The 27,317-nt window shown below is 45.3% G+C and overlaps 1 long non-coding RNA gene across 1 annotated transcript in view; it reads right to left on the minus strand.

Annotated features, from left to right (window-relative positions):
* Positions 1–12,323: 12,323 nt before the first annotated feature.
* Positions 12,324–27,317, minus strand: part of LOC115091519 — a 25,973-nt gene continuing 10,979 nt past the window's right edge. Inside the window, exons 2-3 of the long non-coding RNA XR_003856743.1 lie at positions 13,544–13,688; positions 12,324–13,106 (exon numbers count right to left, since the gene is read on the minus strand). This is a non-coding gene — a long non-coding RNA (uncharacterized LOC115091519). The remainder of the gene's footprint in view (positions 13,107–13,543; positions 13,689–27,317) is intronic.

The raw sequence follows: 27,317 nt of genomic DNA on the forward strand, positions 1-27,317 counted from the left end.
TGAGAGTGAACGTGTATATGTGAAAAAGAGTATGAGAGTGAATATGCAAGTGTGTGTATGTAAGAAAGTTTGATTGCTTGCTGCTCCACTGTTCCCTCTAAGGACTGGATTGCTGTGAGTACAAAATTGATAGACTTTTTGCATCTAAGAAAGTAGTAGAGATGTGAATCGTGTGCCAGATCATCTTAACGATCAGGTTCGGCTGGGGGGGGGGGGGGAAATCTGATTGTTAAGATATGTGAATTGGAATAGTTTCCGATTCCAATTCACATCGCTAATTTTTTTTTTAGGGAGGCCCGCGCCACTAAAAAAACCCCCACCCGACCCTTTAAATCAACCCCACTTAGCCTCCCCCACCTTCCCGACCCCCCCAAAACCTTTTAACATTACCTGGTGGTCCAGGGGGGCCTCGGGGGACGATTTCCCATTCCCAGGCATCAGCTGCGCTAAAAAAAAATGGCGCCGATGCCCCTTTGCCCTTACCATGTGACAGGGTATCCGTGCCATTGGCCGGCCCCTATCACATGGTAGGAGCACTGGATGGCCGGCGCCATCTTTAAAGATGGCGCCGGCCATCTTTACTCATCAGCCCCTATTATAGAGTATAGTATAATGAGTAAAGATGAGTAAAGATGGCCGGCGCCATCTTTAAAGATGGCGCCGGCCATCCAGTGCTCCTACCATGTGACAGGGGCCGGCCAATGGCACGGATACCCTGTCACATGGTAAGGGCAAAGGGGCATCGGCGCCATTTTTATTAGTGGCAGCCGACGGCCCGAGAATGGGAGATCGCGCCAGGACCCCCCCATTGGACCACCAGGTAATTTAACATTTTGGGGGGGTTCGGGAGGGTAAGGAATTGGTTTTAAAGGGTCGGGGTGGGTTAAGGGGTTGTTTTGGTGTGCCGGTTTTCCCACCCTCCCCCAAATAATTCCCGTGCCCTATTTAACGATTTAGGACGATTTATGATGATAAATCGGGGGCATTTATTTATTTTATTTATTTAAAAACTTTTATATACCGGTATTAGTATGCATACATCATACCGGTTTACAATGTAACTTTAAAGATAGAAATTACAGCGAACAAGGAGGAGTATACAAAGAGCAGGAGGTGGAGGAATTAAAGCAATAAATAAAAACTGCAACGGACTATTTACAGGAATATACAAGGCGTAGGCAAGATCTTGCAGAAGTCGGTGTACTTAATCAGGGTATTGTATTGTATCATGCACTCTGACGATTTAGGACGATTTTAAAATTATCTGACGATAATTTTAATCATTCAAAAATGATTCACATCCCTAGAAAGTAGTGCTCACAGGGTAATGACACCAAAAATGTTTGCACACAGCAACCCAATCCTTAGAGGGAACATTGGATGACAGCAGGGAGTGGGAGCGAGAGCGAGGAAAGTGACACCTCTCCAAAAGTGACATCTCTCTGTTCATCTGGTAGTCAGGCAGCAGGGCGAACCTGTCTTTGTGTTTTAAAGTTCAGCATTGAGGACAACGACATGATCATTGCTGAGGTTCTCGAGAACTACAGCATGCTGTTCAGCATGCAGCCAAGATGTCCAGGGCAGCCAAGGACCAGATCTGGCGCACTATCGCCCAGAAAGGTGCAAATCAACAAAAGGTAGAACAAACTGATTCCAAAATTCAACTGTCTTTAACATGAAGGAATCATAAACATTACAGTCATAATACAAATATCTTTAATTGATAAACAAAGACAATTTAAAAATATCCCATAATCTCAAATGATCAAAATACAATGAAATTGCATGTAATGAACATGTTATCGATATTAATCATACATAAGCATTTGTAAAATCACAACTTATATACATTCATACACACTCACACATAAAATCCTATCTAACTAATTTGCTACAAACAACTCATGTATTCCAAAGAGAACAAAGTTACCATAATGATACATATACATCATAGAAAACAGACACATCTGATTAGGAAAGCATTCAAGGACCAACAAATCTCCCGTTTTTTAAAAATGGACACATTCCAGTAGGAATAGATTTAAGTACATGAAGATTAAAACATATTCTACCATCAACTTTAACATTTGTCAGCTACTTTGTGACACATGCTTTATTTGTTACATTCATTGTCTCACTGGCTTAGAAGTGATACAATGTTTAATAAATTGTGAATGACACATTGTATTTTGATCATTTGAGATTATGGGATATTTTTAAATTGTCTTTGTTTATCAATTACAGATATTTGTAATATGACTATAATGTTTATGATTCCTTCATGTTAAAGGCACTATCTCCCAGGCCATATCCTGCCGCAGTGGAGTAAAAAAAGACTGGAGAGCAGGAGGCCCACCATTACCGTGACATAAAGCCTAGCTGAAGAACAAAGTGGCAAGTCAGAATAAATATCTGCACCAGACTGGAGAAAGAGCCCCTTGTCCCATTTTGATGACCCCCCATGGAGGATTGCCTGATCAAATGGCTGGGACTGGATGTATTTGAGGGGATGGATGAATGGCTGGACACCACGCATGCCGAAGCCAGTAAGTTCACCTCTCCTGTAAATGTCAAGGCCACCTCAGTTGTTCACATTGATTGATGCAAAGTGCGCATCTTATGCCAAACAGTACATGTGTACGTCTTAGCTTCCTTACTTATGTCTTCTTCTTTGTTTCCACAGCTCTCACCCAGGAAATTGCTGGTCCCAGCAGTGAAGACCCAGGGACCAGCAGCGCAGACCCAGTGTGAAGACCCAGGGACCAGCAGTGAAGACCCAGGGACCAGCAGCGCAGCCCCACCTTTCAGTGCACTCCTCCAAATGGATGCTAAAACCCAGTGGTGGGATGAAGAGAAAAAGGAGCAGCAGCAACAAAAGCAGTAGCCACCAGGAGAACACCTTCAGATGCTGGCACCCCTACCACTCAACCTGAGCCTTAACCTGACCAGCTTCATAGAGTACTCAGCCCTGCCAGGGGAGGAAGTTCAGCCATCCCCGCCTACCTCCACAGCATGCCTCATCACCAGCAGGAGGCAGCTGACACCCAGCAAGATAAGCCCACCAGCCCGGACATGCCGGCTTTGGAGTGCCAGACAAAGTCTTAAACACCACCAACCACAGCACTCACAGCACCAGCAGCAATGGAACAGACAATGCGCGAGATTACATGGAAAGGAGGCATGGCATCCACCACCACCACCACATACAGGCAGGGCTGGTGTGCCTGAGGAGGGCTCAGATCAGCCACACGCAGGTCCTGTGAGATCAGACAGCAGCCCTTATGCAGAGCCTAACCGCTGTGGAAACATCCATAAACAACATGGCCAAAACATTGACAGAAATTCTTCTAGGCTTCCCAGAACCTCCACAAGTGCCATTCCCAGCTTCCCAGGAATCCAGTCCATGCAGCAGTTCCCAGCTAGTAGGTTGGACCAGGGGTAGGCCCTCCAAACAGATGCCACCCCCAGCCAAAACGCCCTGCAGAAGTAAAGGCCCATGAGGCCCCAGGGGTAAAGGAAAAATAATGCAATTGAAGAAGAATTTTCCAAACAAGCCTGGCCAGTCCTCTGTACAGAGTTCCTGTGCTGGCTAGATGGAAGAAACCTGCTGGGCCTGTTCTTACTACAGAGTTCATATGCTAGCTAGATGGAAGAAGTGTGCTGGGCCCATTCTGACTACAGTGTTCCTGTGCCGGCTTGCTGATGGGTATGGTCTACTGTCTGCCTGTGTTGTCCTGCTGCCTACTTATAATGCCCTCCTCTGTGCTCTGCCAATACTCCTGCCTCCCTGATATGGTCTCCAGTCACGGCCCTGCTGTTGTCTCTTTTCATCATGTCTCATATCCTGGTCCTGCTGCTGGTTTCTCATTTCATCTCATCTTGCTGCTGCCTCATCTCCTGGGATTCCTGCCTCCATGTTGCACTCTCCAGTCCTGGTCCTGCTGCCTCCATAAAGTACTCTCTAGTCCTAGACCTGCTCGCTCTCTGGTCCTTGTTCTGGTCCTGCTGCATGCTACTTGAACTCTGCTGCCTTGGCTCTTAGGTTGTCTCCTTTGAGTGCACTCTTTCAACATGGACTGTCTGGCCTTTCACTTGCCATCACATAGTTGTGTTGGCATCAGCTCTAACATTAGAGCTGTATTGTAGATATTGGGTGCCACTTCCGCTTTCTATCTTCTTTACTGTCATCATGATTTTGCAAAAGGAGAAGATTGTAATACTGTATATATTATGTTCCAAGTGTAACAATGTAAGTACATTTGTCCACTAAATATGCTGATCATTTCAGTTACAATGTCATGTGCTATCTGATATCTTGTCCTTGCAAAATGTGATTACCAAAGACATTGATTTGCTTTGACTCTATTATACAACATGTGGAGTTACCAAAGTAGTCACATACTTTGAAATTTCACTTTCGAGTTGTGTCTTTTCATTGTGTGGTTTTTGTCTTAAGAGTTCACTAGGTAAAAGGTTGGGGACCACCATGACCTTGCATACCAGAGTGCCATTGCCCATTCCAAACAGGCACATTTCTTACATGCAAAATCATATGGGCTAGGACATAACATTGAAAGCTCCCAAGGTAAACAGCAAGAGCAAAACTGGAAACTCCTTACTGTAGAGCTTCACAAGAGGCTTGTGTTGCCTTCTCCAGAGAGCATACTCTTAGCTAACTCTTGGGTGCCTGGGCATGTATGTGAGATGGCCATTAACTAGCTAGTGTTTACTTCCATGCACTGTCCAGTAGAATAGATGTAGAAATGCTTGGCTAGAGGTGATGTAGCAATGTCTTCACTCTGTTGGTGATAGCTATGCTAATGTCATAGTGCAGTTATAATAAACCATTGGCTTCTTCCATTATGAAGATCTATCACCTCTGATCAAGCAATGGACCTTCTCTCTTGGACTAGCACCAAGTGCAGTGATCACATACATTTTTAGTCAGTAGCCTACTAGCAAAGTACACAACGCACTAGGTCTTGTTCATCTCTATGGAGCAGAAATGGGCAGCTGCAAGTGTCAGACCCAGAGAGTAGATAGTGTACATGTAATTCTTGTGTAGTGTTAGGTGAAGTGACACTAATCACCACAGAAGAGATTACTTAGAGCCCCTTACTTGTGTCCTCACTCCACTTAAAAGGCACTCAATGTACAAGCTTTTTTATAGATCTAACAGTTTAAAAAAGATGTCATCTACTTGCAGTTAGAAGACTGCATCAGCTGCTGTGTGACAACTGAGGAAGAATCAAGGAGGTGTATAGGATACAGATTTCCCACTAGCCAAGAGCAGACAGTGAGGCCTGCTGTTGTTTGGGAACAGGCAGACTTCCAAACATTGTCTCCCACCCCTGTATTGCCTTGGGTAGTTCATCTGTATATATCTCTTAGGTAAGGTTGACCTGTTTGAGATGAGACCCAGCATGGCAGCATCAATAGTAATCTGCCAAATGATTAAGACAATGATGAGAACCTGGGAGGGAGGGGTTATATGGAAGGTCTGACTGAGATGGAAAGGTGGGGGTGGTGAGTGGGAACAGAAGGAGGTGAGAGTGAGAGTGATGAGTGACAGAGAGGAGGCAAGGGAGTGGGAGGGTGGATAGGAGGGGAGGGTGGTTGTGGGTCAGTGGGAGTGACGAGGTGAGTGACAGGGAAGGTCAGTGAGTGGCAGAATAAAGGAAGGGGTATATGGAGGTGAGTGGGAGGTGTCAGTGGGAATGACAAAGGGAAGGGGTGAGTGGGAGTTAGGGGATAAGTGATCAGGAAAGCAAGGAAGTGAGGGGGTGAGTGAGAGTAAAGGGAAGGAGTGAGTGGAGGTGAATGACCGGAGAGAAAAGGCTAAGTGGAGGTGAGTAACGGTGAGTAGATGAGAGTGACTGGGAGAGGAGGGGTGAATGACAGAGAAGAGGGGTGAGGGTGAGTGACAGAGGGAAGAGAAGGGTGAATGGGAGTAAAGGAAGGTTAGTAGGAAGTGAAGTGAAAGGTGTCTCAACTGAAAGGTGAGTGAGTGCAGAAAAGGGAGGGAAAAGTGGAATGAGAGGAGAGGGTAAAAAGGTGTATGAGTGTATATGTTCATGTGAATCAACTTGTGTGTCTATGAGAGAGAGAGAGGAGAAAGTTCTCCTCCCCTGCCACTCCATCTCTCCTCCACTAATCCATAATCTCAGATGGACTGTAAATCAAGTTTCCCAGGTATGGAGGGTGGGAAATGTTTTATCCTTAATAATTTTTATTATTGTGTGTTATTTGATATATCTGCTGTTTTGAAATATTTAATTGATGTTTTTGGAAACATTAAAGGTTTTTTTTAATTCTTTTAAATTATTAGATATTATGTTTGTCATCTGTTTTGAAATATTCTTTTTATTATTATGGTTTACTATTTATGATTGTTTACGTTTCTTGATTTTGTTTTATGAGGAATGGTGATGTTTCGAGTCTAGATTGTAGTAGTCTAGATTGTAGTTTCCAATACGAGTCTAGATTGTAGTAGCTTCCAATTCAGTTTTTGTCTGCATCTTTCTATTTATACTTTATGTAGGGCTGGATTTAGGAAGGCAACATAGGCCTTGGATGCCTTGGGTGCCAAATTCTGAAGGCACCCATAAATTGGGACTCCCCTCATTGTTCTGTGATTACCAGGGGAAAATATTTCTACTCTGAGTTCTCTGCCTATGGGTGCCATAATTTTAAATCCAGCCCTGACTTTATGGTCTTTTTATTCTTATTTGGTGAAAGTCTGTCTGTGTTCTGCATTTCGGATTGAGGTGAGGTATTCTGCTAGTGTTAATTTCTGTGTAGATAGCTTTAGCAGCTTAGCCTATTCTGTTTACCTAAAAAGAGGTGTATTGGCGTTTTAAGACCTAGTGTAATATTTGTAGCATTGCCTTTTCTTTGGTAGTGTTGTTACTGTTTTGAGTGCTGGCAGTTAGTGCTGTTTTGGTATGGGAGTTTTACTATATTTTGATTCTGTTTAATCATGGCTTTCTGAGGGCCTAGCCTACACACAATGTGCTTTACAATAGGCCTAATATTATATGGGTCCCAAGTGTTTTTCTGCTCTTCAAAAAATATTAAAATAATTTTTTTCTCTGTTTTAAAAGAGCGGCCCACTTCTACGTGAAATGAAAAGGGTTACCCCATGATTAACCTAAGTGAGCATGCACAATTGCAACAAGTGCATAAGAGTTAAAACGCTGTCCCAGCGTAAGTGTACAACAGCTCATGTATGAGGGTGTAACTTATTCAATAATTCACATTTAATATATGTGATTTTTCTCATAATTTGTTGATATCTTCATCACATATCTCACCAGTTTTTTGACATTTGGGTTGTAAGATTGGCCACAGCAGTACATGTAAATTTAAAATACATATTGCTGTAAGTGATTTTTTGTATCTCAGAAAACTGTACTCTGAATGTTCTTTTTTTATGTAAAAACTCCTTTTTTAGGTTGAGGTTGGGGAATTGGTTCATAAGAAATTTTAAAATAAATGCACATTTTTTATTTATGTGTGTGTGCGTAGAGCTGGAGAAAGTGGAATGGCACAAGGTTGTCTAGGAAACCTACTACCCTTGCACCAGGTCCTGAGAGAGTGCACCATACACAGACTCCTACCATTCACCCAAATCCCCAGAGACAGATACTGGGGAACTGTGGAGGTAGGTGGTAGGATTCCCAGGAGTGTGGCAAGCTTGTCAGCTTCCTAGAAATATTATCACTGATAAGTCTATGTCCCTTCTTCTGGGAACCCTGACCCTATCTTCCCCAGTATATCAAATCATTGGAAGAGCTAGACTCCAAAGGGGACCCCTCCCCTTGCCTCCTCTAGTAATTATTCCTGTGCTGTGCCTTTTGAGGGGGAGGCAACGTCTCATCCCTCACCTCAGGGAGTAAATAATCTTGAGCCGCCCCTGTGTAGTGGCTCCGCAGTTGTGAGGTACACATGTTTCCAGCGGTTCCAGAAGATGCTGGCAAGTCTTTGTACCTGTCTCCATTGTTACTTATAGATATCCTTGGCGTCAAAGGCCTAAAGTGGTGCTGGTACTTCATATCAGTCTTTTGGGTGAGAATGGGGGGGGGGGAGTCAGGATGACTGCAGTCTCAGAATCAGGGGAGATTGAACTAGAAGTCTCATACTCCTGATAACAAAAATGTCACAGTCAGGAAAGTAATCAGGACCTTGGGGTTAGCTGAGTTGGTCCAGTCTCTGAAAGCTTATTGTCCAATGCACTGTTGATTGTCCAATGAAGGGAGAACATAATGAAGATGAGGTGCACCAAAACTCAGCTGAGCTTTGTCTACTTCAAAGAATGGTTATTTCTCATATATGCATTACATGTGAAATAACTCTAGAATTAGCTTGGTACACTCTTTAACTGCTATCTAATGTTGTGTCTATTGTATCTATTCCAACAACTCTCTGTTTCTCAGAAACTCTGTCCTTTGGTTCAGATAACCAAGCTGTGTACAAACTAAGTAAGGGTGATCATCCTAGAAAAATAAAGGGGGGGGGGGGGGGGTGTGTGACATTTGAGTCCTTATCTTTTGTACATTGACAGTTTCTCTTCTTTATGTGTGATTATGTATTGTTAACATCTTTTTGCAAGCAGAGAACATCTCCATAGCCCTGCTCTGGTTTGTGCCCCAACACAGAAGATAACACCCCCACCCCCAGCTCTTCTGTCTCCTACTTCATCTGAGTCGTCTCTTTAATTTCATATTTTATAAAGTTGCAATGACTACTTCCTGATACTGGTGTGGACCCTTAGACTGAGACGAGGTTTATGCTACCTGCAGGGAGGAGCCCTGCAGGTCCTTGTCATCGGCTGGTGGAGCTAGCCGATGCAGAGAGCCAACAGGACCTTCACCAATATCAACCCTCGTTCCCCACAGGTTGAATCCTTGGGCACCCGTGCTAGCTGGACTTAGGCGCAAGTCTCTGAAAGTGAAGAATCCCATGAAGGACAGTAGGCACAAGCAGAATCAAGACGTTCTTAGGGGTCAGGGCAGGCAGCCAACAGCGAAGTCCGGAAAACGTACTGAGTCGAGGCAGGCGGCGATCCAACAAAGTCCAAGAATGGTCCGAGGTCAAGCCAAAGAAGCAATTGTTAGTGTTCGTGGTAGTTGTGGGTGGATCCTTGGGCTGGTGGCAGATGACCACGCCCCCAGGGGGAAGATCCCGAGAGGGACCACCGGTTAGGCTCAGAGTATGGAGACAGACACATACTAGTTCTTTTATTAAACAGTATATTGAACTACCAGAGGTGGAAGTAGTGAGCTGGTAGTGCCCGGCTGGGCTGTAGTCCCTCAGATACTGGAACAGCGATCCTGGATAACTGAGCTGTAGAGAAACTGAATATAGTGAGTAGGCACGGTATGCAGAGTTCAGGAACATAACCTTGATGGTAACACTCACACAACAGTCTCTTAGAAGAAGCCCAAGATCAGGAATGAAGTAGGCCCTCGAGGAGCGAGTACCTGGTTCCAGGGAAAGCTCTGAGAGAGAAATGGTAACTCACTGTAGATGTAGACAGCGAAGACTTCCTGGCAGAAGTGGTATTCAGAAGTAAGACAGGGAACGAGGGCCCTCAAGGAGCAAGTACCAGTTCCAGTCTGATCTGAAAAGCAAAAGAGAAATGAGGCCCCTGAGGAGCGGGCACCCCTAGTAAGTCCGAGAAGGCAGAGTAGCTAGAGTAGAGAAACTCCGTAGAGTAACTCCAAGAAACTCCTTGCTAACTCAGTTAGTTAGCAAATACAGAGCCCTTAAATATCCGGTGCGGATGACGTCACCTCAGGGGGACACCCCTGAGGTTTGCGCCCTTGCTGGTACTTCAGTCTGGGCCGTGCCACGTGCGCGCCCTTAGGCTGCTGGGAACATGGCGGACTGCAGCGTCTTGCCGGTCCGGGGACGCCGGAGGAGAACGGCAGAATGATGCCGTGGTATCCAAACAGGCAAAGAGGGAGTTGCCAAAGAGGTAAGGAGGGCGGGGTGGAGACGTCAGGCAGCGAAGGTCCCAACAGTACCCCCCTTCAAAGGGAGATTTCCTCTTCGGGTACCAGGCTAGGTTATTGAAGGATGCGCGAGGTGGAACTGACGAAGCATCTCTTTGTCCAGAATATTGGTCTGAGGTTCCCAAAAGTCTTCTTTGGGGCCAAAACCTTCCCACTTTAGAAGGTATTCAAAAGTATTGCCTCTCTTGCGAACATCCAAGACCTCTTCAACTTTGAATTCTAAGTTGTCTTCTGCATTGATGGCAGGTGGATCCTGAGGTCTGGAGGAAAATCCGCTGAGTAAGAGTGGTTTCAGAGATGAAACATAGAAAGCGTTATGAATATCAGCAGCAGTGGATTGAGCTGCTGGGATGTCACTGAGCTTCAGTGGAAGTGGTGGTGTTGGGGAACGTCCATAGCCCACTTCAAAAGATGACATAGTAGTGGATCTTTCAGCTTGATGAAAGGACTCTTCACGTCCTCCACTAGACATCTGAGAATGAAGTTGCCTTCTGCCCCTGAGTCCACCGGGGCAGGAGTCTGAACCGTGACCGGTTTGTGAGTCAAGGAGACTGGAAGAGAAAGTGGAGGAGAGGACGCAGTGTGGCCTAAGAACAGTCCTCCTGCAGGACTTAGGCCCATCTGTTTCCCAGACAAAAGGAGCATGTAGAGACATTATGGCTGGGCTGACCACAGTACATGCAAAAGCTGCGCTTCCTCCGAAGTCTTCTTTCTTTTGAAGTAAAATGTCCATGACCAAAGTTGCATTGGTTCTTCTTTATGAGCAGCAAGAATTACTGGAACCATCTGAGGTGCGGATATAGGACTAGCCTGTTCCAACCCAGGTAACCCCTTAGGGCGAAATTCCTTCACCTTGTCCTGGAGCCGATGATCAATCTGAGTGGCCAAGGCTACTAATTTGTCCAGCGAGTCAGGTGTTTCGTGAGCAGCCAGCTCATCCTTTAAACGGGTATCCAGGCCTCTGCAAAAAAGTGTCTTGAGACATTTGGAGTCCCAGCGAAATTCAGCCGCAAGAGTTTTGAACTCGATGGCAAATTCAGTCAATGATCTGCTGCCTTGGTTCAGTTCCACCAAAGCAGAACCAGCTACAGCAGTATGAGCAGGGTCATTGAAGACGGATTTAAACAAGTCCATAAATCCTTCTATGTCCTGAAAAATGGGATCCTTGTGCTTCCACAAGTTAGATGCCCAAGACAAGGCCCTACCATCCAGGTATGAAAGGATGTAGGTGGTCAAGGAAAGAGCCATAGGAAATAAAGATGGCTGTAAGGCAAAGTGCATGCAGCACTGGTTTAAGAAGCCCCGGGCCTTCTGAATTTCACCAGAAAAGCGGGTCCTCGAGGAGTGAGTACCAGTTCCAGTCTGATCTGAAAAGCAACAGAGAAACGAGGCCCCCGAGGAGCGGGCACCCCTAGTAAGTCGAAGGAGGCAGAGTAGCTAGAGTAGAGAAACTCCATAGAGTAACTCCAAGAAACTCCTTGCAAACTCCATTAGTTAGCAAATACAGAGACCTTAAATATCCGGTGTGGATGACGTCACCTCAGGGGGACGCCCCTGAGGTTCGCGCCCTTGCTGGTACTTCAGTCGGGGCTGCGCCGCACGTGGGCCCTTAGGCTGCTGGGAACATGGTGGACTGCAGCGTCTTGCCGGTCTGGGGATGCCGAAGGAGAACGGCAGAATGACGCCGTGGCAGCCAAACCTCCAAACAGGCAAAGAGGGAGTCGCCAAAGAGGTAAGGAGGGTGGGGTGGAGACGTCAGGCAGTGACGGTCACAACAGCAATTCAGAGAAAGGCAAGGCAAGGAATGAGAGTCAGGAACACGGAGTCTCAGTCAGGCAACTAGCTCCTCACAATAAGCTCGACCTGTTGCTGAGGAAAGGGGCTGAAGGCAGGAGGTTTTTCCCGCTGTGGGCCTTTTAAATACTGCAGAGAGGCGCGTGGGCACACATAAGGAAGTACTAGTAGGGCCGGATGTCTGCAGCATGGGGGGTGGCTCCGGGCCATGAAGAGGAAGTGTGGCATTAGCGGCAGATCCCTGCCGCCGCGAGAGAGGTCAGGGTTGGTCTGGGGTAGTGCCGGGTGAGTGAGGCTAGTGCGAAGCTCCACGGCCAGCGAGCGCAACACTTCCATCAATTTATAATTTATTTCAAAACTTTCATTGTTCATCTTATATATACTTATACTAACATCTTTCAAGGTTTTTCCAAACAAAGAGACAGAGAAGCAAAAATATATTCAATTATATATTCTAATCTGTCCTTGAATTAACTGGAGTCAGTTAAAAACAATTAAATGAAAGTGCTTATGGAAAAGTTTTATGGGCTTACAGTGCTTTCTGAGTGAGAGTATGCCAGTGAATAATTAATTGTGAAAAAAAAAGGAATTCTCAGAACACTGAATCCAATATATTTATAATTTCTGTTAATTTGATGTTACTTCTAAAAAGAAAATGCTTACATTTCGCTAAGTGACAATCATTCTGTCTATTCATGATTTACTCTTATTATAAATGTATAGTTTGGTAACAGGATTCAAATTATATTTTAATTACCACTATTTAAGCAAAAAAAAAATTATGAATATTACATTAACATCCATCAATATACAAATGTGCATACACATGTATTTTACAAAGGCTGTCTCTTGTGGTATTAAATCAGAACCACAGGGAAATATTAGAAATTATCATTTACCTATCTTTCCAAGAACGGATATAAATCTTAACATCACTAATTTATACATATTGAAACATTTAATTAGTAATGATACTTCTTTCGGTTGGGTTAAATATATTATGACATAAAATCTTGGAAAGTTATTTTAAAATTGTTGCAGGTGTGGACCCCTGGACCGAGGTGGAGTTGGTGCACCCTGCAGAGGAGCCCTGCAGATCCCCACCGTTGGCTGGCAGAGTCAGAAGAGGCAGAGGTCCAACTGGAACTTCACCTATACCAGCCCATGTTCCCCTCGGGTTGAGCTTTCATGTGCCAGGGCCAGCAGGTCCTAGTTGGGGACCTTTCCTGATGAACTGAATATCCGTAACTGAAGCTGGGGCATGCAGGCCAAGTTAAAGACAAGCTTGAGTCAAGGCTGGCAGGTTTCAAGGAAGGTCCAATAGTCAGGCAATGGTCAGTGGCAGGTGGTGATCAAGAGAAATACAGGAAGCAAATAGAGGTCAATGCCGGGTATCCATCCAAGGGAAGGCAGGATGGACAGGCAGGGTAGGAAGACGAGGAGCAACACAGGAGGCAAGGCACAGAGAAGAACTGAGGACTGATCATAGGGACTGATGAGATGAAGGCCACAAGAACAGAGAAACAAGACACACTGGAACTGAAGACCAGAACGAAGACCAGGAAATGAAGACAGGAATGAAGACCAGAAACATTGAGGCAACTCACATTACAATGGCTGTAGGAGACCTATTGCCGAGGTGAGAAGTGCAAGGGGAAACAGGTCTTTTATTGGCCAAGGCTTGTGAATTCATCCAAAAGTGCTGCATAGGATTTTCCACTGAGGTAACTTACCTTAAGTTCAGGTAAGTCAGCCGCACATTTGCCTAGGGACAGTCGTGCAGGAAGTCGACGGCGTCCTGCCGTGCCTCTGTTCCAGAGTTCTTCGTCTACGTCAGGGCTGGAGGTAAGCGTGGCAGTTTGCGGGGGCGGGAGGGACCTGTGGACCACCAAACACAACAAAAATATTTAATTTTACTTAATTATGATGTTGGTTCCTATTTTATCATTTATTGGAGCACTGAATATTCTGTTTGAATTTGATCATTCCAATATTTTATTTTGCCTTGACTACTGTTTAAAATGTTTTTAGCTTGTGAGAGAATTGTGAACTGTTTCTCATACTGTATGGATACACATTGCCACCTTAATCTCCTTTACTTTTCATAAGAACATAGGACATGCCATACTGGTTCAGACCAAGGATCCAACAAGCCTAGCATCCTGTTTTCAAAAGTGACCAATCCAAGACATAAGTACCCAAACATTAAATAGATCCCAAGCTACTATTCCTTATTGATTAATAGCAGTTTATGGATTTTTCCTCTAGGAACTTATACAAACTGTTATTAACCCAGTTACACTAACTGCCATAACCACATCCTCTGGCAATGAATTCCAGAGCTTAATTATGTATTGAGTGAAAAAGAATTTTCTCCAATTTGTTTTAAATGAGCTACTTGCTAACTTCATGGAGTGCCTCCTAGTTCTTTTATGATCTGAGAGAGTAAATAACCAATTTGCATTTACCTATTCAAATCCTTTCATGATGTTGTAAACCTTCTTCTCCAGGGGAGCAGTAAGTAGTAAAATAAAAAAAATGTAAGTTACTGGGAAAGGTTTAGGGGTTGGGGAGGAGAGGGGAAGAGGGAGGGAGTTTAGACAGGAGGGTAGGGAAGTTCCCTCCCAGTCCACTCCTTAATTTTAGTGGACTGGGAGGGAACTGGAGGAGGCTCGATTGCGACACCGTGCATACTTAGCAAAAATTCGCCCCCGAGCGCGCGGATTTTAAAATCCACGTGCGCATGTGCATGTGATCACCCAATTTTATAACATGTGCACACCGGCACGCATGTTATAAAATCGGTGTGTCCATGTACACATGCCGTGAACTGCGCACATATGGATGCGTGCATGCTCCTTTTAAAATCTACCCCATAGTATGCTTAAAAAGGTTAAGTTTAAAAGGGTTCAAATCCCACTGTTGCTCCTTGTGACCTTGGGCAAGTTACTTTACCCTCTGTTGCCTCAGGTACAAAAATTAGATTGTAAGTCCTAAATATATAGGATTGTAAGTCCCATATATATAGGGAAATACCTATAGTACCTGAATGCAATCTGCTTTGCTGCACACTTTGAAGTGCCAAAAAGCGGAATATAAAAATCTAAATTAAAAAAAAAAAAAAGGGGAAATGGATTCAGAGACTGCCAATGCTGGGCCCTGACTTTTAAATCTGGGGTACTGATATGTAGATATTAGGAAAAGAACACAGAACTGCTTCTACAGCCATGTCCAAAAGCAACACATGTTCTAGCAGCATTGTCTGAATTAAGAAGGCTGCTTACCCCATAAAAATGTTGCTAGCAGTAATTATTTTATGGATTTGACAGTTGCTTAGTTTTGAATGCAATCATTACTACCCTTTTAACATAAGGCTTCGAGGTAACCTGCACGGAGCGTCAGTTCTGTTATGCTCAGGCTTGTGAACCCTTGGGCCGACGGGAGGATGGTATACCTTAGGAGGAAAATCCGTAGGTTCTCCCATCAGATGGCGAGACAGAACAGAAGATGCGACCAGCTGACCCTCAGCATTGGAGACTGAGGTGACTGTGGAAGCAGACGAAGAGTCGTGACGTCAAGGAGAACGTCCAAGACCTCTCAGACTTGATAGGTGAGGTCATCTTCAGAAGCAATAGGTTGGGGAGTCAGAGGCATGCTGGAAGGCCATGATAGCACCAGAGGCTTCAAGAGAGAAGCATGGAACGTGTTGTGTATCTTGAGGGAAGGCGGAAGACGAAGCTGATATGAAATGGCACCAACCTGTCGAATGATGGGAAATGGCCCAATAAATCGCGGGGCCAGTTGCGCTAATGGCAGCTTCAGGTGGATGAACTGTGTGCTCAGCCATACCTTTTGGCCCGGCCTGAGAGGCGGGTATGGTCTTCTTTGCTGATCGGCATACCTTTTTGCCGCCTGACTGGCTTTGATCAGCGCGCGCTGTGTGGAAATCCACAGATGGTGTAACTCATCTGCAGAGAGTTGGGCTACCGGGGACGAAACTGAAATGGGAACTGGCAGCGGCGGGCGTGGCTGCTTCCCATACACTATCTGAAATGGCGAGGATCCGGTAGCCGTGGAGAGAATTTAGTGCAAATTCTGCCCAGGGTAGCAGGCTAGCCCAGTCATCCTGTTTCTCATTGAAAAATACGGAGGAACTGCTTTAAGGTTTGGTTCGTTCTCTCCGCCAGACCATTGGTCTGTGGGTGGTAAGCAGACGTATAGTCTAGGGTAACATCGAACTTCTGGAAGAGGGCCCTCCAAAACCTGGCAGTAAATTGAGGCCCTCGATCCGAAAGGATACTTCTAGGTAGGCCATGTAGCCTGAAGATGTGCTGGACGAACAGCTGGGCTAGCTGTGGTGTGGACGGCAATCCTGGGAGTGGCACAAAGTGTGCCATTTTACTAAACCGGTTGACGACCACCCATATGACCGTGTTGCCACTGGATAATGGCAGATGACCACGAAGTCGGTCGCCAAATGGGTCCATGGTTCCACGGGCACTGGTAAAAGCTGAAGCAAGCCTAGGGTCGAACCGGGAATCCTCTTGTGGCAAGCACATGACTGGCAGGACTCTACATAAGCCTGGACATCTTTGTTGACCTTTGGCCACCAGTAGTATCAGAGCAGGGTCTGTAAGGTCCGGGACTGTCCTGGATGACCGGAGCAGCGGGAATCATGAGCCCACGCCAGGAGCAGCGGGAATCATGAGCCCACGCCAGGACTTGTTTCCGCAAGTACGGCGGGACCAGAGTTTTCCCAGGAGGGATGGTCGTGGTGGCAGACAATAGGATGCATGACAGCTCGATGATGAACTGCGGTTCATCAGAATTCTCCATAGACTCAAACACACATGATAGGGTGTCGGCCTTGATATTCTTCCTGCGGGTCTGTAACGGAGAATAAAATTGAATCTGGTGAAGAATAGGGCCCAACGTGCCTGTCGCGGATTGAGTCGTTGTGCCCGATGCAGGTACTCTAGGCTTTATGGTCTGTGTAGACCATAAATTGGTGTTGTGCCCCCTCTAGCCAAGGGCGCCACACTTCTAAGGCTACCTTCATAGCTAAGAGCTCCTTGTCGCCTATGGCGTAGTTCCGCTCTGCCGGAGAGAACTGGTGGGGGAGAAAGGCACACTGGTGTAGCTTATGACTCTCGGAAGTCTGGCTCAGAACGGTCCCCACACCTTCTGAAGACGCGTCTACTTCGATGACAAACGGCCGCTGCGGATCTGGATGCCAAAGGCATGGTTGTTGCAGGAACGCCTCCTTGAGGCGATGAAAGGTGGCCTCCGCTCCCAGAGGCCAATTCTTGGGGTCCACACCTTTCCGGGTCAGGGCTGTCATTGGGGCAACAATGGATGCATAATGCGGTATGAATGATCAATAATAATTGGCCAAACCTAAGAATTATTGGAGTGCCTTTAGTCCAGACGGCTGCAGCCATTCCCGAATGGCTTTCAGCTTCTGGGGGTCCATACGGAATCCCTCACTGGAGATGATGTACCCCAGGAAGGGAAGGGACTCCTGCTCAAAAGGGCACTTTTCAAGTTTCGCGTGTAGTCTATGTTCTCGGAGGCATTGCAACACTTGGATGACGTGCTGACGGTGGGTGGTCAGAGAGTCCGAGAATATCAAAATGTTGTCCAGGTACACGACCATGCATTGGTACAAGAGATCACGGAGTATCTTGTTCATGGTGTTCTGGAACACCGCTGGAGCATTACAGAGCCTAAATGGCATCACTAGATACTCATAGTGGCCGTCTCGGGTGTTGAAGGCCGTCTTCCATTCATCACCTTCCTTGATGTGGATCAGGTTGTAAGCCCCTCGGAGATCCAACTTGGAGCCGATCGAAGAGCTCGGAGATGAGGGGCAAGGGGTTACGGTCCTTGACCGTTATGGCATTCAGGCCCCGGTAGTCAATGCAAGGGCAAAGGCTTCCATCCTTCTTTCCGACGAAGAAGAACCCAGCCCCTGCTGGGGACGTTGACTTCCGAATGAAGCCTCTCTCCAGGTTCTCTTTGATGTACTCCATCATGGTCTGCGTCTCTGCAGGCGAGAGGGCATAGGTGCACCCCCGAGGAGGCTCAGTGCCAGGGAGGAGGTTGATGGTGCAATCGAATGATCGATGAGGTGGAGTATCTCGGCCTTTTGTTTTGAGAAAACATCCACGTACGAGGCATAGGGGGCCGGCAGGCCCTGAAGACTGGTGGAGGCAATGGAGCATGAAACTGGAGTCACTGATTGGAGACAATTGCCGTGACAATTCGGCCCCCAGCGAGATAATGGCAAAGTCTTCCAGTTGAATTGAGGAGCTGTTCCTGAAGCCAGGGAAGGCCCAGGACGACCGGATGTATGGAATACTCCAAAACATAGAATGGCATCTGCTCCCGATGAAGGATTTCAACTCTCAACTGGACGGGAACCGTGGTGTGTGTCACATATTCCGGAAGAGGTTTCCCTTGGATCGAGGAGATGACCAAAGGAACTGGAAGATGAACTTGTGGGATCTTTGTGTTCCACCAGGCTCTTTATAATGAAATTGCCGCCGGTCCAGAGTCACCCAGTGCTAAGGTGTGGAACTCACCATCAGATGTTAACGCCACTGGTAGCGTTAGTAGAGGTGCAGGTGAAGTACGGCCCAGGACGAGACCTCCTTCAGGTCCTAAGCCCAGAAGTTTCCCGACCGCATCAGGTATGTGGCTAATTGATGGCCTGCTGGGTCGCAGTAAAAACAAAGTCCTTCCTTAATTTGCCGCTGGCGCTCCTGTGGAGAAACTCTCCCATGGCCCAACTCCATGGGCTCCTCAGCGGGCGTTCGAAGGGCTCGCGATGCACCCTTGAGAGAAGGCAAGGGCTTCCTTGCTGCCTTTACTTCCGGAAGGCAAAACCGCATGTGATGATCCACTCAATTGGCCGAATCTATCATGCCATTGAGATCGTCCGGGAGTTCCGTTGCTGCTAGTTCATTCTGAAGGCATGAGGCTAGCCCCTCCAAGAAGATCCCATGGAGGCAATCTTCTCTCCAGTTTAACTCTGTTGCGAATTCAGCTACTGTCCGAGTACTCTGTCGCAAATGGAGTAGTTCTGAGACGGCGGTAGGTTTGCGGACAGGCTCATCAAAAATCTGTTGGAAAGTGGACAGAAACTGGTTCAAGTTTCCAAACACCGGGTCTCTTCTTTCCCATAGGTGAGAGGCCCAGATCAAAGGCTTCCCGTCGAGCAGGGACATAATGTAACTGGTTTTGACCAGGTCACTAGGATATTGAGCAGGCAACAAGGAAAAACAGACCTGGCACTGGCTAAGGAATCCCCGACACAACTTCGTGTCTACGGCGTATCGAGAGGGCGCCGGGTGTTGCGTGGGAATTGCTTGTCCAACACCACCCATGGTGGCCTGCACGGGGCCCTGAGGAGTAGAGCGGCCCCCCGGAGCCACAGGCGGGGATGTCAGAATGAGGTTCATGGGCCCTAATGCTTCAATGCATTGGTTCAGGCCTTCCACTGCAGAGACAAGGGCATCCAGGGTCTTTTGGTGGTCTATCAGGCGCTGGGCCATTCCTGGAATGACCTGGTGGGCAGATACCTCCACTGGGTCCATGGACTTGGCAATCTGTTATGCTCAGGCTTGTAAACCCTTGGGCCAACAGGAGGATGGTATACCTTAGGAGGAAGATCCGTAGGTTCTCCTGTCGGGTGGCAAGGCAGAACAGAAGATGCGACCAGCTGACCCTCGGCACTGGAGACTGAGGCGACTGTGGAAGCAGACGAAGAGTCATGATATCAAGGAGAAGAATGGAGTCTTCACCACTGGAAGTACGCGGTCTCCCCAGGAGGAGCCCTTAGTGACCCGGATTGCTGGGACTTAGGTGGACCTTTGAGAGGTCAAGGAGTCGAGAGTTTGGTGCAAGGGCTAACTGGAGCTTCAACCCTGGAAGCCCACGGTCCCCCTGGAGGAGCCCATAGGGACCCGAGCTGCTGGGACTTAGGTGGACCCTTGGAGACAATGGTCCAGAAGAAGTCTGAGGTCAAGTGCCAGAGGGTCATCGCTTACCAGTCCAAGGTCTTATACCATGGGATCGCTGCTTGCCAGTCCGAAGTCACACACCAGGAATCACCGCTACCCAGTCCGAAGTCAGGAACCAGGAACACCAAGACGAGACTGGAACAAGGATCCAAAGTACAGAACTCCCAAAGCAAGCAGATCTGACTACGTGGGACGTTGCCAAGTCAAGGAATGAGCAGAGGAAACCTCCTTTTATACTTCCTCTGCCCTGGAAGCCCACGGTCCCCCCGGGAGGAGCCCGTGGGGACCCGAGCCGCTGGGACTTAGGTGGGCCCTTGGAGACGATGGTCCAGAAGAAGTCTGAGGTCAAGTGCCAGAGGGTCATCGCTTACCAGTCCAAGGTCTTATACCATGGGATCTTACTATGTTTAGATCTGCTTAGCTAAACAGTTGTGAAATGACTAAGTGGGCATAACTCATTAGTCGAATATTTGACTGCATTGACTTAAATGTATTAAATTATTATGCTATATCCTAATGATATCAGATTTATTATTTATTAAAATTATTTTTATTCCACCTATATTGAAAATACATGCAAGCAGATTACAACAAAATATACACAAATTGTAATACAAAAAAAATTTAAAAACTGTAAATCATAAAAACACAGTATCACAAAAATTAATAAATTAATTTTACACAAATAAAAATGTTTTCAATTGCTTATGGAACATTAAAATATCTTTAATATTCTTTAGTTCATCTGGGAAGGCAAAAGTGGACCAGCCACAAAGAAAATCCATTTCCAGATTTCCATTAACTTTGCCTGCATAACCAAAGGAACTTGTAATAGCTGCTTGCCTTAGGATCGCAAATTCTGAGCTGGAATATATCATTTTAAAAGTTCTTCAAGGTAAGGGTGTCCCATCAGCCTTCAAAACTTTAAATATTAACATCATCAATGTAAATGCAATACGCTTCCTAATAGGTAGCCAATGAAGATTGATTTTGGGAGCTCACAGATGGGACCATGTTTCCCCATTACTAAATAATCAGGCAGCAGAATTCTCCAATAGTTGAAGCGGATGAACTGTAGAAGCAAGGAGGGCCAACAAACAGAACGTTACAATTATCAATGACACTGATCACAAAAGATTGTATTGTAGTGTGAAAATCAACTTTATCTAAAACAAATTGTAAATGGTGAAGTAAACATAATTTATAAAAGCATGTCCATAATACTTGTTGAATTTGTGGCCAAAACAACAGTAGGGCATCAAATAGAAATCCCAAATTTCATACTACAGGTTTGAAAAAAACCTTTGCCCAAAATTATGAAAGAATTAACAATTTGTTCTTGCAGAAAATGCGGTTCTTTAGAAAAACACATGAGCTTGGTTTTGTCAGTGTTCAATTTAGATGATTTCCGCACAAATTTTTTTTTTAATTCTTTATTTATATATTTCACATTACAAAATAAAAAACAATTTTGCATATTAGAAAAAATCAGATGAACAGAAGTAAGAAACAATCATTTTCTAGTGCATTAAGTAAATCAGGTTTTACACATTCTCTGTCCATCCTAATTTTTATAAATCAATATAAATTCTACAACCGAATTAGGGATCCGAAAGTAACAGAGAGAACATAGGAAATCATTAAGAATAATTAACATCACGGCATGCTACAGTATATTTCATTAATTACTGGGTGTAGATGTTAGGGGCATTTTCAATTTAAGGAAATCATTTAATTGTTGAGGAGTAAAAAAAGATGTTAATCTCGGCTCCTTTTTTTATTATACATTTGCATGGAAATTTTAATTTAAATCCAAACCCCAAAGTAATCACTTGCTGACGAAGAGTTAAAAACTCTCTTCGCCTAGCTTGAGTAATGGGAGAGATATCCGGAAAAACTTTTACATTTTCACCATAGAAGTTAGTAGGAAATGTATTGAAATAGTTTTTCATAATAATTTGAAGATCCATCGTTGATATTACTGACACCAATAATGTGGCCCTATCCACCACCTCTGCAGCAGAATCTTCCAGAAATTCAGTCAAATTTTCTTGGATGTTTATTTTATTGGCTGCGGACCTAAATTTTGGTAAAAAGAAGCACTTATTTATCGCTGGCAGTTGTTCTTCCTGTAAGCCAAGAATTTCTTTCAAATATCTTTTCAACGAAACATATGGATTTTCCCCCAAAATTCGGGGGGAAATTCAGAAATCTTATATTCAAATGCCTGGAGGCATTTTCCAATGTTTCAATTCTTCGTGCCATGAATAAATTGTCCTTCACTACTGCAGCTTTAAAATTTTGGTTTTCAGTTTCTTTTCCTTCCAGCTTCTCTACCCTCTTTAGTATTGTATCATATTTTTGGGTGATATTCTAAGGAGTTTTGTGAACCTTGCAAAGCCAATGTCTCAACTTTCTCACTCACTCGATTCACCATTGCTGCAATCCCCACCATCAAGTCCCATAGTGCTGCATTCGTCACATTTTCAGGTCTCTCTGGGATTTTCAGAGGTATATCTACTTGGGGAGTAGGCTGTGGTAGTGGCAGAAATATATCCACAGGACTTACCCCAAGATTCCTTTGTCCCAATCCGTTAGAAGGTCCCTCATTGATAGTTGCTTCATCCGAAGCTGCAAGTACGATATCCCGCGTTGTAATCGCTGTACTCAGCGTTGCTGCCTCACCTTGGAGCCCGGAAGCGGTTCCCTCAATCAATGGTCCGGGCTGAAACACGGAGACCGTTCCTTGTGAGGGTGCAGTCCTCAGTTCGGGACTCAGGCTCGTCTCCTCCGGCTGGGCTTCCTCTCTCTGCTGGAGCCGCGCCAAGGGCTCCTCGACTCCTGGAGGTGCTGTAGCAGAGGAGGTAAGGTATCGGGTGATTTCTTGTAAAACCGCCGAAGATGGTGGGGGTGTCGAGAGATATACCCTGACTTTCCCCTTTCTCTTTGGGGGCATAGTTAGTAGAAGAGGAAATTTTTCAGAGGAAATCAAATAAGCACCCGATATCGACTCCTATGCTGCCGCCATCTTTGACTGCTACCAAATTTAAGGTTACTTGCAATGAATCAGAAACAGGAAAACACACATCTGTATGTCATCGGCATACATTCTAAACATAAAAGAATCCTGGTCTAATACCTGACATAGTGGAAGCATATATCTATTGTACAGAGCAGCTGCCAATACTGATCCTTGTGGGACCCCTTTAGGAACTGTAAACCACGATGATGGGAAATCACCAACCATAACATGTTGTTCCCTCAAGTCAGATATGATTCATACCATTGAAGTATTATCCCTTTGACTCCTAATCCCCTCAAATGCTGTGCATTACACCTCAATTTCTATATTTCCTGCAAACACTTATAGCTAAACTAACTATGCAGGTAAGAACATAAGAAATTGCCAGACTGGGTCAGACCAAGGATCCATCAAGCCCAGCATCCTGTTACCAACATTGGCCAATCCTGGGCTATTCTGAATTCAAAACTTAAAAAAAATGCAATTGATTCTCAATGTCAATATTTCCCATTGCAACTCCCTATTTCAAATGCTGACATATGTGTGTAAAGGGCCAGACCCATCTGCAATAAGAAGACTATTACTTTGTAATCTGATGACCCAAGACGAGAACTGCTTTTACTGTCGTAGTCCTAATAGACCATTTTATAGTAATTATTTAAATCAAAGTCATTATGTTCTTTTTTTCCACAATAAATTCTATGCATTCAACAAGCTGCAGCTTATTTCATTATAGTAGGCTGTTATTACAGTTATTATGTTTCTACTATTCTCTACCCTGACTGCCAATGTATAATCAGTCTCTGCCATAAGTCTGCTTGAAAACTGATTGTTTCTGCGGAAATGACTTCCTCACTGGCTGCCACAAACTTTGAACACCCCTACAGACATTTCCCCAACCCACTCATATTATCCTCCTACACCCCCTGAAAAAGAATTCCAACAAGTTACAAATAAGCTTCAAGTAAATACAAGACCTCATCTTGTACTCAGATGCCTCCCCCTTGTGACAGGTAAGAATCCCGACCTGCACCTTGCTTCATGGGCTGAACCCATATGGGATCAACCTAAGACTCAGATGGGAGGCCAGAGGTTTTAGAGCTGTATATTGCATTGTGTCATCATACTAAATACGATGAAGGGAGGGATGAGCTGCAAGGCTGCTCTGCAGAGATTTTATGATACGTACACTTGTAAAAGATAGAGTCCCCAGCAATGAAATGGCAGAGAGGCAGTGTAAAGGCAAGCCACAGTATAAGTCATTATTCTAAAGTATTGTATTATACTTATATTGAATGTATTCTTTGTAAGACAAAGCAGTATGAAAGAATGTATAGGAATATCCCAAGATACAAAGGTTAGAGCCCGCATTCCAACTTAGTCCCAGTGAGGATGTGGAAAAGGCTGAAGTAGCCCAGGTTGAATTAAAGAGCAAATATGAAGGATTCCAAATGTACCTTTATCAACTGCTAATAAGCAGATTCTCTCCCCCACACATACGCACTTTTTCCCTCTGTTTTTTTTTTATCTCTGCTTCTGCCATCTAGCCTCTTTCTTTCCTCACAATACAAAGAACACACTAATAATTATTCTACCTGAGGAAGAGAAAGGGCCTGGCATGGAATCAAATTCAGGGACTTTTATCCTGTTTGCAACGTTACGCTTTTAGCCAACCTATCTCAAAGATGTCAATTGAAGTATAAAGGATATACATTCTATGCAGTAGAAGTAAAGAGATGTAGATGATGCCTTTTTGTTGGACTAACATAATACATCTTTACCTAGCTGTAACTTAGTCCAACAAAAAAGGTATCACCTACATCTTGTTTGCTGACACTGATTTCTACATATTCATGCAGACTAAAATCAAGCGAAATACTTTTATAGTTTAGGTGAAACCTGGGTATTAGAAAACTCAGGAAAGCATGAATGAGCATGAATGACAGGTTAGATTTAAACTCCCACATTGTGCTTTAAGTGCTGGTCTTAGCTTTTCTATCACTAAGCAGCTTGTTCAGTCGGTGATTAATATCCTTTTTCAGAAGATGTCATTTATGTATAAAAGCCATCTCTCCCATACTCCCAATAATCAGGCTATAACTGCCCTGCAACGAAATAAACCAGCTTCCCCGCCCCCCACCCCCTCCTCAAAACACTAGTACCATTATTATTCTGTTTCTAAATGCATGGGCATCTCTCAACTTGGAGAATCTGTAATTCTAAAAAAAAAAAAAAAAGAAATAAAATATCAAAACACTAAAATTATTGAATTCCCTCATACACCTGCTTAGTTTAAGGAGAGTTCAGCAAGTAAAACCGATTTCCTCGACAGTGGCCGCACTCCGTGAGGTTCAGTGGCTTTATTATGCGAGCTTCAGTGCGCAAGTAGAGTTCACCTGCTTACTTTTGGGAGTGGAAGGGCATTTTCAGTGCTAGAGCCACAATGGTTTCATGCTCCTGTGGCAGTCACAGGCTAACAGCCCCTCAGTTACAGAGCTCTACTCATTTCATCATCGTGAAGGCAAGAACCGAGCGCCAGGACTCACCGCTCAGAGCGAGTGGGGCTCTGTGTGTGTGTGCAAAAGTGAGGGGGTAGGGAGAGTGAGTGTGAGTGGATAAGGTGTGCAAGTCCATTCTTTCCTTCTAATATTGTTCAATTTGCGATGGTCTCTGCCTCCCTCTTCCTCTCAGCCTCATCTGGGACACCTTACCCACTCTCTTCTGCTCCCTTCTTTAACCTTTCCTCAACTCTCCCTCCTTCGTGTCTCCGCATCCCCACTTTGCTGAAAAGTAGCTCCTCCTTTGATTCAGCTGGCAGGGCTTGGGCTTCCTGCCAGCAAAGCCAGCGAGTTTGGCCAGCACCCTTGCCTCTTTGGCTGGCCTGGCACGTCCTGTTCGCCAGCTGTGAGTTGGCAAGGGTACCCTGATGATGCCTCCCTGGCAGCTGTCGGGCCCTCAGCACCCTGCCTGCCATGCCATTCGCTTTCTTCTACATTGCCCCTTGTTCAGTTAATGGAACCTGGGCTTCTCTGCCGGCCACCTTACAGAGGCGGGGCCTACAGAGGCGGGGCCCGGCCTTCCCACCTGTCATGCCACTCAGTGCCCAAGATAATGCTGTCTGTTCGAGTTGTGGAATAAGGAAACAGCATCTGCAGGAAACTCAAGGAGGTAGGAAACATGCCCAGCTCCTGGTGAAGCTACAGCCTAGGTACAAGCTGAGGTTACGATCTGATCAGAGACAGACCTCGTGATTCTGAGGCCCTGGGGAAAAAGTCGAGGTTGGGTCCCCCTACACCCTCTTTATTCCCACCCAACCTACTCTAAAACAAGAATAAAGTGACCAATTTTCACAATGCATTTCCTTCAATAATACTTCACAGCTTCTAGTAATCAGGCTCCCCTCCTGCTGCAATCTGGAAAGCAAGAGAGCAAGGAGTGAAATGATCAAATCTGCAGATGACACAAAAATATTCAAAGTAGTTAAAACAATGCAGACTGGCAAACTGAGCATCTAAATGGCAGATTAAATTTAATGTGAACACATATACACTATTTGATATAATATGCGCATATACATGGGTATATAATACAATAACCGCATGTGAATCGGTTATTTAGTCTTTTAGATAATAGACTAGGGGGCACTCCATGAAGTTAGCATGGGGCACATTTAAAACTAATCGGAGAAAGTTTTTCACTCAATGCACAATTAAACTCTGGAATTTGTTGCCAGAGGATGTGGTTAGTGCAGTTAGTATAGCTGTGTTTAAAAAAGGATTGGATAAGTTCTTGGAGGAGAAGTTCATTACCTGCTATTAATTAAGTTGACTTAGAAAATAGCCACTGCTATTACTAGCAACGGTAACATGAAATAGACTTAGTTTTTGGGTACTTGCCAGGTTCTTATGGCCTGGATTGGCCACTGTTGGAAACAGGATGCTGGGCTTGATGGACCCTTGGCCTGACCCAGTATGGCATGTTCTTATGTTCTTATGTGGTGCACATAGGAAAAACTAATCCTGGCTATACATACACAATGCTGAGTTCCCTATCAGGAATCAGCACTCAGGAAAAGTACCTTGGAGTCTCTGTGGACATACTTTGAAATCGTCAGTTCAGTGTGTGGCAACAGTCAAAAAAGCAAATAGAATGTTAGGAATTATTCAGAAAGGAATGGAGAATAAAACGGAGATGATCATGAACGGGAGGTCAACCGGACCCAGTGTCCGGTCGGCCAAGGTAACCTGGGCCCAGGAGTGCTCGTGGAGCATGCCCGCAGTTGCGGTAGGTAGGGGAGGGGGGGGGGGAAGTAGGAGCAGGGTCATGGGCAGGGTGAGCAGTTAGGGGGTGAGGGGGAGGGGAAGGGGGATGGGGAGCCACACGGGATTAGGAAGGAGCCGAGTAGGCTCTGTATAGGATGGCCCTGATTGGGTAGTTTGAGTGAGGCTGGTGTGTTGGCTG

Source organism: Rhinatrema bivittatum, chromosome 5 (genome assembly GCF_901001135.1).
Source record: "Rhinatrema bivittatum chromosome 5, aRhiBiv1.1, whole genome shotgun sequence".
Lineage (NCBI taxonomy): Eukaryota > Metazoa > Chordata > Amphibia > Gymnophiona > Rhinatrematidae > Rhinatrema > Rhinatrema bivittatum.